This window comes from Cebus imitator, unplaced genomic scaffold, assembly GCF_001604975.1.
Source record: "Cebus imitator isolate Cc_AM_T3 unplaced genomic scaffold, Cebus_imitator-1.0 Scaffold4, whole genome shotgun sequence".
In the NCBI taxonomy this organism is placed as follows: Eukaryota; Metazoa; Chordata; class Mammalia; order Primates; family Cebidae; genus Cebus; species Cebus imitator.
The window spans coordinates 14053867-14061502 of record NW_016107319.1 but is presented as its reverse complement, the minus strand read 5'-3'; the positions used below and the strand labels follow the sequence as shown (position 1 = coordinate 14061502).

Here is a 7636-nt window from a genome sequence, read left to right as displayed (position 1 = left end):
TTCTTTAAAAACCCACCTCTTAGTACTGGGAGGGAAGAAAGGAAAGAACCAATTAGGCAGACAGCTAGAGCAAAGTCCTCAGTTGAATTTCTTTTGTGACAGAAGGGGAAGCCTGAAAGACGAAGATGCAAGTGTAGATAAGAAAGCAAGGTCCAGCATAAAAGGAGGCCATCTGTATACCCAGCGAGCTTCACATATACACAACAGGCCTCAGTGGGCACATTCTTCTCCTTTTTTTGGATATACAAGGTAAGGAAGCTTACACAGGTGGAAGGTTTGTTTGAATCACGTCTGCAGCTGCACAGGTAAGAGGAGCTACACTGGACCAGGCACATCCACAATGGAGAATTCCATCCCCTAACACATGTACAGGAAGGGAGATTAAACAGCATGAAGTGACTTCAGCCAAGAGCCCACATGCACACTGGAAGAACAGGGTGGGGGCTGTTGGGAATTCACGTCTTATACAAATGACATACCTAGTCTTAATGAGTTTTTCCGCACCTTATGCAAAGGAAACACCCTCCCCACTAGCTTGTTTATAAAAGCCTTTGTATTCAACTTTAAAACAGAAACCCTCTTTCAGGACTCCTCTCGCAGTAGAGAGCTTTCTCTCTTCCTTTCATTTATTAAACTTCTGCTCTAACTTCACCCCTGGAGTCCACATTCCTTGATTTCTTCAGTTATGATGAAGAATTCCAGGTAACGAGGCTGTTTCAATACTATCACATTGGCAATACCTGAATTTTGGAGGAGGCACATTCAAACCATTGGCAGTCCTGTATCTCCTTCAGACAGCTTCTAAAAATAGAGTAAGATCATGTTTTAATATATCTCTTTTGGACCATAATGCAAATCAATCAAGGTCCAAGCAGAAGACAGAAACCACACTAGTGAGGTGAGAAAAACTTTTAACATAAAGGATTATTTAATTGGCAAAAGAGGAACAATTACTAAAAGGGGCAAAGAGAGTCTTAACTATTACAGAGAGAACAGATGTAAGGAATAGCTACCACCTCTAGAAATGAGGGAGAATACTCAAGGAATAAATCAATATAGAAGCTTTTACGCCACCCCCACCAGGACTGAGATTTATATCTTGGTGGAGATGGTGTGGCACATTGGACACTCAGGAACGATAGGCTCTTATTAGCAAGCAGGAAACAACCAGTTGGGGTGTCAGGGAAACATGCTGGGGATGGGCAGTAGTACTGGGTCTCTCTCATTGCACTGTCAAGGAAGCTGCCCACTGGGGTACTGGTGAAACTCACTGAAAGCCACCCACTGGGGTGCTGGCAGAACTCACTAGAAAGATGCTGGCAGAAGTGCCAGTAAGACTTGCTGGAGAATGTGCATTCTCTGGTCTCCCACATGAAGATGTTTGCTGGACACTGCATTGTAGAAGCCAGAAGAAAAGCAATGGGACGAGGCACTCATGCAGAGTTCCTCCAGCATCCTCTGCTGATAAAGCTTAACAGGGAGATAACTAGCACAAGAGACATTTTTGTAGGACCCAGATTCAGCTTCAAAATGAAGTACAAGGGAGTGTGGTTTTGCACTGAGAAGGTAACAAATTGGAAACTGGAAAAATTAGAAACTTGGACATTCAGCGCATAATAGATCTGGGAAACAAAATTCCAAGCCTGGTCTGAATCATATCTTTCCTGATTGTCAAGTTCCTGGAGTAACTCCATTAGATACAGGAGTCCAGGAAAACCAGACTTCATGGAATAAAAGCATGGATTTGAGTCTAGGAAACAATTGAAACAATGGAGAAATTAGTTGTTACCAAGACTTTAGTGACAGAGAAATGACCCTAGAGGAAAACATACCACAGGCAGAATGGAAATACTAGCTCTTAGGTCTAGGACTAGAGTCAGCACTTGCAGAAACCCAGGATAGTGTGTCCTAGGTACCTCACTTGTCTCACCTGACACCCAGCCCTGTCAGGTCTATAACTATATGGTTCACAATATTCACATTGTCTCCTAAGGACTGACACAGGTGTGGTTCCCAGTAGTTGCTGTTTTACCATTTGTTTATTTGTTTGTTTTTTAAGACCGGGTCTCACTATGTTGCCAAGATTAGCCTTGAACTCTGGAGTTCAAGCAATCAGCCGAACTCAGCGGTCATCCCAACTCAGCAGTCATCCCAAATCAGCAGTCATCCCAAATCAGCAGTCATCCCAAATCAGCCTCCCAAGTAGCTGAGATTACAAGCATGAGCCAGCATGCCCAGCAACTGGTTGCCTTTAATTGCTAAAAAACCGCTTATGAAATGAGATGCAAAGAGCATAAGTAAATAAAAGTGGGTGGAAGTTTTGCTCCAGTTCAATAACCAAACAATAAATTTAAAAGAAACTTGAACACTCGGTGTCAAAATAATGCAGGTATATTAGCAACAGTAATATAGTACTCAGGTATATAAATTAATTCATTTTGAGTGTTAAGTAATGATACTGATTTCTAATATCTAAAGACTACTGGGAAATGAACAGTGTCAATGGCAGCAGACTAGCAGACTTACAATGTTTTCGTGTCAGTTCAGAGATTCTGTGTAATACTAATCAATGTGTAATACTAATTGATGAAGGCTGATAACCTTAAATACAAAATCAGTCTACACTTCTTTCAAACACCGCAAGCAAGGAAACATCAAAGTAGCCACACAAAGAGTGTCAGTACCATCTCAGCTTTTCCTACAGACTTAAAGACCCAAATTCCATTTTCCCTCCTCAGCCCAGGGTCATCCTCCAGAATATTATTCTAGAGCCTCTGGAGCACCATTATAGCCTGAATACCCAGTCCAGGAAGGCCGATCTTCATAGAATAAAAGCATAGGGCTGAGACTAGGGAACAACAACAACAAATAGTATATATCTTGAAACAAGAGAGAAATTGTATATACTTGTAAATAACCAGAATTGAGGAAAGATGCTGTGTGGCAGACATACCTGACAGCAGTAACTTAAGAAATGAGGATGAAGGTTACTGTGGGGAGGGAGCTAAGTGAAAACACTATCTATACAAACTGCATGATATAGATATAAACAGTTTAAGTTCTGAGGTATATATGAAGAATGCGCAGATTTGTTACTTAGGTATACACATACCATAGTGGTTTTCTGCACCCATTAAGCTGTCATCTACATTAGGTATTTTCCTAATGCTACCCCTTCCCTAGCACCCCACCTGCTGACAAGCCCCAGTGTGTGATGTTCCCCTCCCTGTGTCCATGTGTTCTTATTGTTCAACACCCACTTATGAATGCAAACATGCAGTGTTTGGTTTTCTGTTCTTGTGTTAGTTTGCTGAAAATGATGGTTTCCAGCTTCATCCATGTCCTTGCAAAGGACATGAACTCATCCTTTTTTATGGCTGCACAGTATTCCGTGGTGTATATGTGCCACGTTTTCTTTATCCAGCCTATCATTGAGAGGCATTTGGATTGGTTCCAAGTCTTTGCCACTGTGGACAGTGCCACAATAAACATACGTGTGCATGTGGCTTTATAGCAGAATGATTTATAATCCTTTGAGTATATACCCAGAAATGGGATTGCTGGTTCAAATCGTACTTCTATTTCTAGATCTTTGAGAAATCTGTCTTCCACAATGGTTGAACTAATTACACTCCCATCAACAGTGTAAAAGCATTCCTATTTCTCCACATTTCTCCAGCATCTGTGGTTTCCTGACTTTTTATTGATTGCCATTCTAACTGGCATGAAATGGTATCTCAGTGTGGTTTTAATTTGCATTTCTCTACTGACCAGTGATAATGAGCTTTTTTTCATATGTTCGTTGACAGCATGTATTCTTTTGAGAAGTGCCTGTTCATATCCTTTGCTCACTTTTTAATGGAGTTGTTTGGTTTTTTCTTGTAAATTTGTTTTAGTTCTTTGTGGATTCTGGGTATTAGCCCTTTGTCAGATGGATAGATTGCAAAATTTTTTTCCCATCTGTAGGTTGCCTTTTCACACTGATAATAGTTTCTTTTGCTGTGCAGAAGCTCTTTAGTTTATTTAGATCCCATTTATCTATTTTAGCTTTTGTTGCAATTGCTTTGGGTATTTTAATCATGAAGTCTTTGCCCATGCCTATGTCTCCTGAATGGTATTGCCTAGGTTTTCTTCTGGGTTTTTATGGATTTAGATCTTACGTTTAAGTCTTTAATCCATATTGAGTTAATTTTTGTATAAGGCGTAAGGAAGAGATCCAGTTTCAGCTTTCTGTGTATGGCTATCCAGTTTTCCCAACACCATTTATTGAATAGGGAATCCTTTCCCCATTGCTTTTCTCAGGTTTGTCAAAGATAGATGGTTGTAAATGTGTGGTGTTATTTTTGAGGCCTTTGTTCTGTTCCATTGGTCTATATATCTGTTTTGGTACCAGTACCATGCTGTTTTTGTTACTATAGCCTTGTAGTGTAGTTTTATGTAGGTAGCATGACGCTTCCAGCTTTGTTCTTTTTTCTTAGGATTGTCTTGGCTATGTGGGCTCTTTTTTGGTTCCATGTGAAATTTAAAGCTTTTTGCAATTATGTGAAGAAAGTTCATGGTAGCTTGATCGGGACTGCACTGAATCTATAAATTACTTTGGGCAGTATGGCCATTTTCATGTTATTGATTATTCCTATCCATGAACATGGAATGTTTTTCCATTTGTTTGTATTCTTTTTTCTTTTCTTGAGCAGTGGTTTGTAGTTCTCTTTGAAGAGATTCTTCACATCCTTTGTTAGTTGTATTCCTAGGTATATTATTATTTTTGTAGCAATTGTGAATGCAGGTTCACTCCTGATTCGACTCTCTGGTTGTCTGTTATTGGTGTACAGGAATGCTTGTGATTTTTGCACATTGATTTTGTATTCTGAGACTTTGCTGAAGTTGCTTATCAGCTTAAGGAGATTTGGGGCTGAGACAATGGGGTTTTCTAAATATATAATTATGTCATCTGCAAACAGACACAATTTGACTTCCTCTCTTCCTAATTGAATACCCTTTATTTCTTTTTCTTGCCTGATTGCCCTAGACAGAAATTCCAATACTATGTTTAATAGGAATGGTAAGGAAGGGTCTCCTTGTCTTGTGCTGGTTTTCAAAGAAAATGCTTCCTGCTTTTGCCCATTCAGTATGATACTTGCTGTGGGTTTGTCATAAATAGCTTTTAGTATTTTAGGATGCATTCCATCAATATCTAGTTTAAGAAGAGTTTTTACCATGAAGGGGTGGTGAATTTTGTTGAAGGCTTTTTCTGCATCTATTGAGATAATCATGTGGCTTTTGTAATTGGTTCTGTTTATGTGATGGATTACATTTATTGATTTGCATATGTTGAACCAGCTGTGCATCCCAGGGAGGAAGCCAACTTAATCATGGTGGATAAGCTTTTTGATGTGCTGCTGGATTCACTTTGCCAGTATTTTATTGAGGATTTTTGCATCAATGTTCATCAGGGATATTGGCTTGAAAGTTTCTTTTTTTATGTGTTTCTGCCAGGTTTTGGTATCAGGATGATGCTGGCCTCATAAAATGGGTTAGGGAGGATTCCCTTTTTTCTATTGTTTGGAATAGTTTTAGAAGGAATGGTATCAACTCTTCTTTGTACCACTGGTAGAATTTTGCTGTGATGTCTGATCCTGTACTTTTTTTGTTTGTTAGGCTGATAATTACTGCCTCAATTTCAGAAATTGTTATTGGTCTATTCAGGGATTTGACTTCTTCCTAGTTCAGTCTTGGGAGGTTGTATGTGTCCAGGAATTTATCCATTTCTTCTAAATTTTCTAGTTTATTTTCACAGAGGTGTTTATAATATTCTCTAATGGTAGTTTGTATTTCTATGGGATTGGTGATGCTATCCCCTTTGTCATTTTTTTATTGCATCTATTTTATTCTTTCTCTTCTCTTCTTTATTAGACTGGCTAGTGATCTATCTACTTTGTTGATCTTTTCAAAAAAAAACGGTTCCTGGATTCATTGATTTTTTTGGTGGGTTTTTTGTTGTCTCTGTCTCCTTCAGTTCTGATCTGATCTTAGTTATTTCTTGTCTTCTGCTAGCTTTTGAATATGTTTTTTGTTGCTTCTCTAGTTCTTTTAATTGTGATGTTTGAGTGTTGATTTTAGATCTTTCCTGCTTTCTCTTGTGGGCATTTAAGTGCTATAAATTTTCCTCTACACTCTGCTTTAAATGTGTCCCAGAGATCCTGGTATGATGTGTCTTTGTTCTCATTGGTTTCAAAGAAAATCTTTATTTCTGCCTTCATTTCATTGTTCACCCAGTAGTCTTTCAGGAAAAGATTGTTCCGTTTCTATATAGTTGTGCATTTTTTGTGACTTTTTTAATCCTGAGTTTGAATTTGATTGCACTATGGTCTGAGAAACTGTTTGTTATTATTTCCATTCTTTTGCACTTGCTGCGGAGTGTTTTACTTCCAATTATGTGGTCAATTTTAGAATAAATGTGATGTGATGCTGAAAAGAATGTATATTCTGTTGACTTGGGGTGGAGAGTTCTGTAGAAATCTATTAGGTTCTCATGGTCCAGAGCTAAGTTCATGTCCTGGATATTCTTATTAATTTTCTGTCTTGTTGATCAGTCAAATGTTGACAGTGGGGTGTCAAAGTCTCCCACTATTATTGTGTGGGAGTCTAAGTCTCTTTGTAGGTCTCTAAGAGCTTGCTTTATGAATATGGGTGCTCCTGTATTGGATAAATATATATTTAGTATAGTTAGCTCTTTTTGTTGCATTGATCTCTTTACCATTATGTAATTGTAATCCCTTTTTTGTTTTTTTGTTTTTGTTTTTTATCTTTGTTGGTTTTAAGTCTGTTGTATCAGAGACTAGGATTGCAACCTCTGCTTTTTTTTTTCTTTCAATTTGCTTGGTAAATATTCCTACGTCCCTTTATTTTGAGCCTATGTGTGTCTTTGCACATGAGCTGGGTCTCCTGAACACAGCACATGGATGGGTCTTGACTGTATCCAATTTGCCAGTCTGTGTCTTTTAATTGGGACATTTAACCCATTTACATTTAAGGTTAATACTGTTATGTGTGAATTCGTTCCTGTCATCTTGATGCTAGCTGGTTATTTTGCCTTAGTTGATGCAGTTTCTTCATAGTGCCGATGGTCTTTAATATTTGGTATGTTTTTGCAATTTTTGCAATTGCTGGTACTGGTTGATCCTTTCCATGTTTAGTGCTTCCTTTAGGAACTCCTGTAAGGCAGGCCTGGTGGTGACAAAATCTCTCAGCATTTGCTTATCTGTAAATAAGCTTCACTTATGAAGCTTCATTTGGCCAGATATGAAATTTTGAGTTAAAAATTCTTTTTTTAAGTATGTTGAATATTGGTCCCCACTCTCTCTGGCTTGAAGGGTTTCTGCTGAGAGATCCACTGTTAGTCTGATGGGATTCTTTTTGTGCATAACCTGACCTTTCTTTCTGGCTGCGCTTAACATTTTTTCCTTCATTTCAACCTTGGTGAATGTGACAATTATGTGTCTTGGGGTTGCTATTCTCAAGGAGTATCTTTGTGGTGCTCTCTGTAATTCCTGAATTTGAATGTTGACCTGCCTTGCTAGGTTGGGGAAGTTCTCCAGGATAATATCCTACAGAGTGATTTCCAATTTGGTTTCAT

The 7636-nt window shown here is 38.6% G+C and overlaps 1 long non-coding RNA gene across 1 annotated transcript in view; it reads right to left on the bottom strand.

Moving 5' to 3' along the window:
* Window positions 1-566: 566 nt before the first annotated feature.
* Window positions 567-7636, bottom strand: part of LOC119472200 — a 110226-nt gene continuing 103156 nt past the window's right edge. Inside the window, exon 4 of the long non-coding RNA XR_005201319.1 lies at window positions 567-801. This is a non-coding gene — a long non-coding RNA (uncharacterized LOC119472200). The remainder of the gene's footprint in view (window positions 802-7636) is intronic.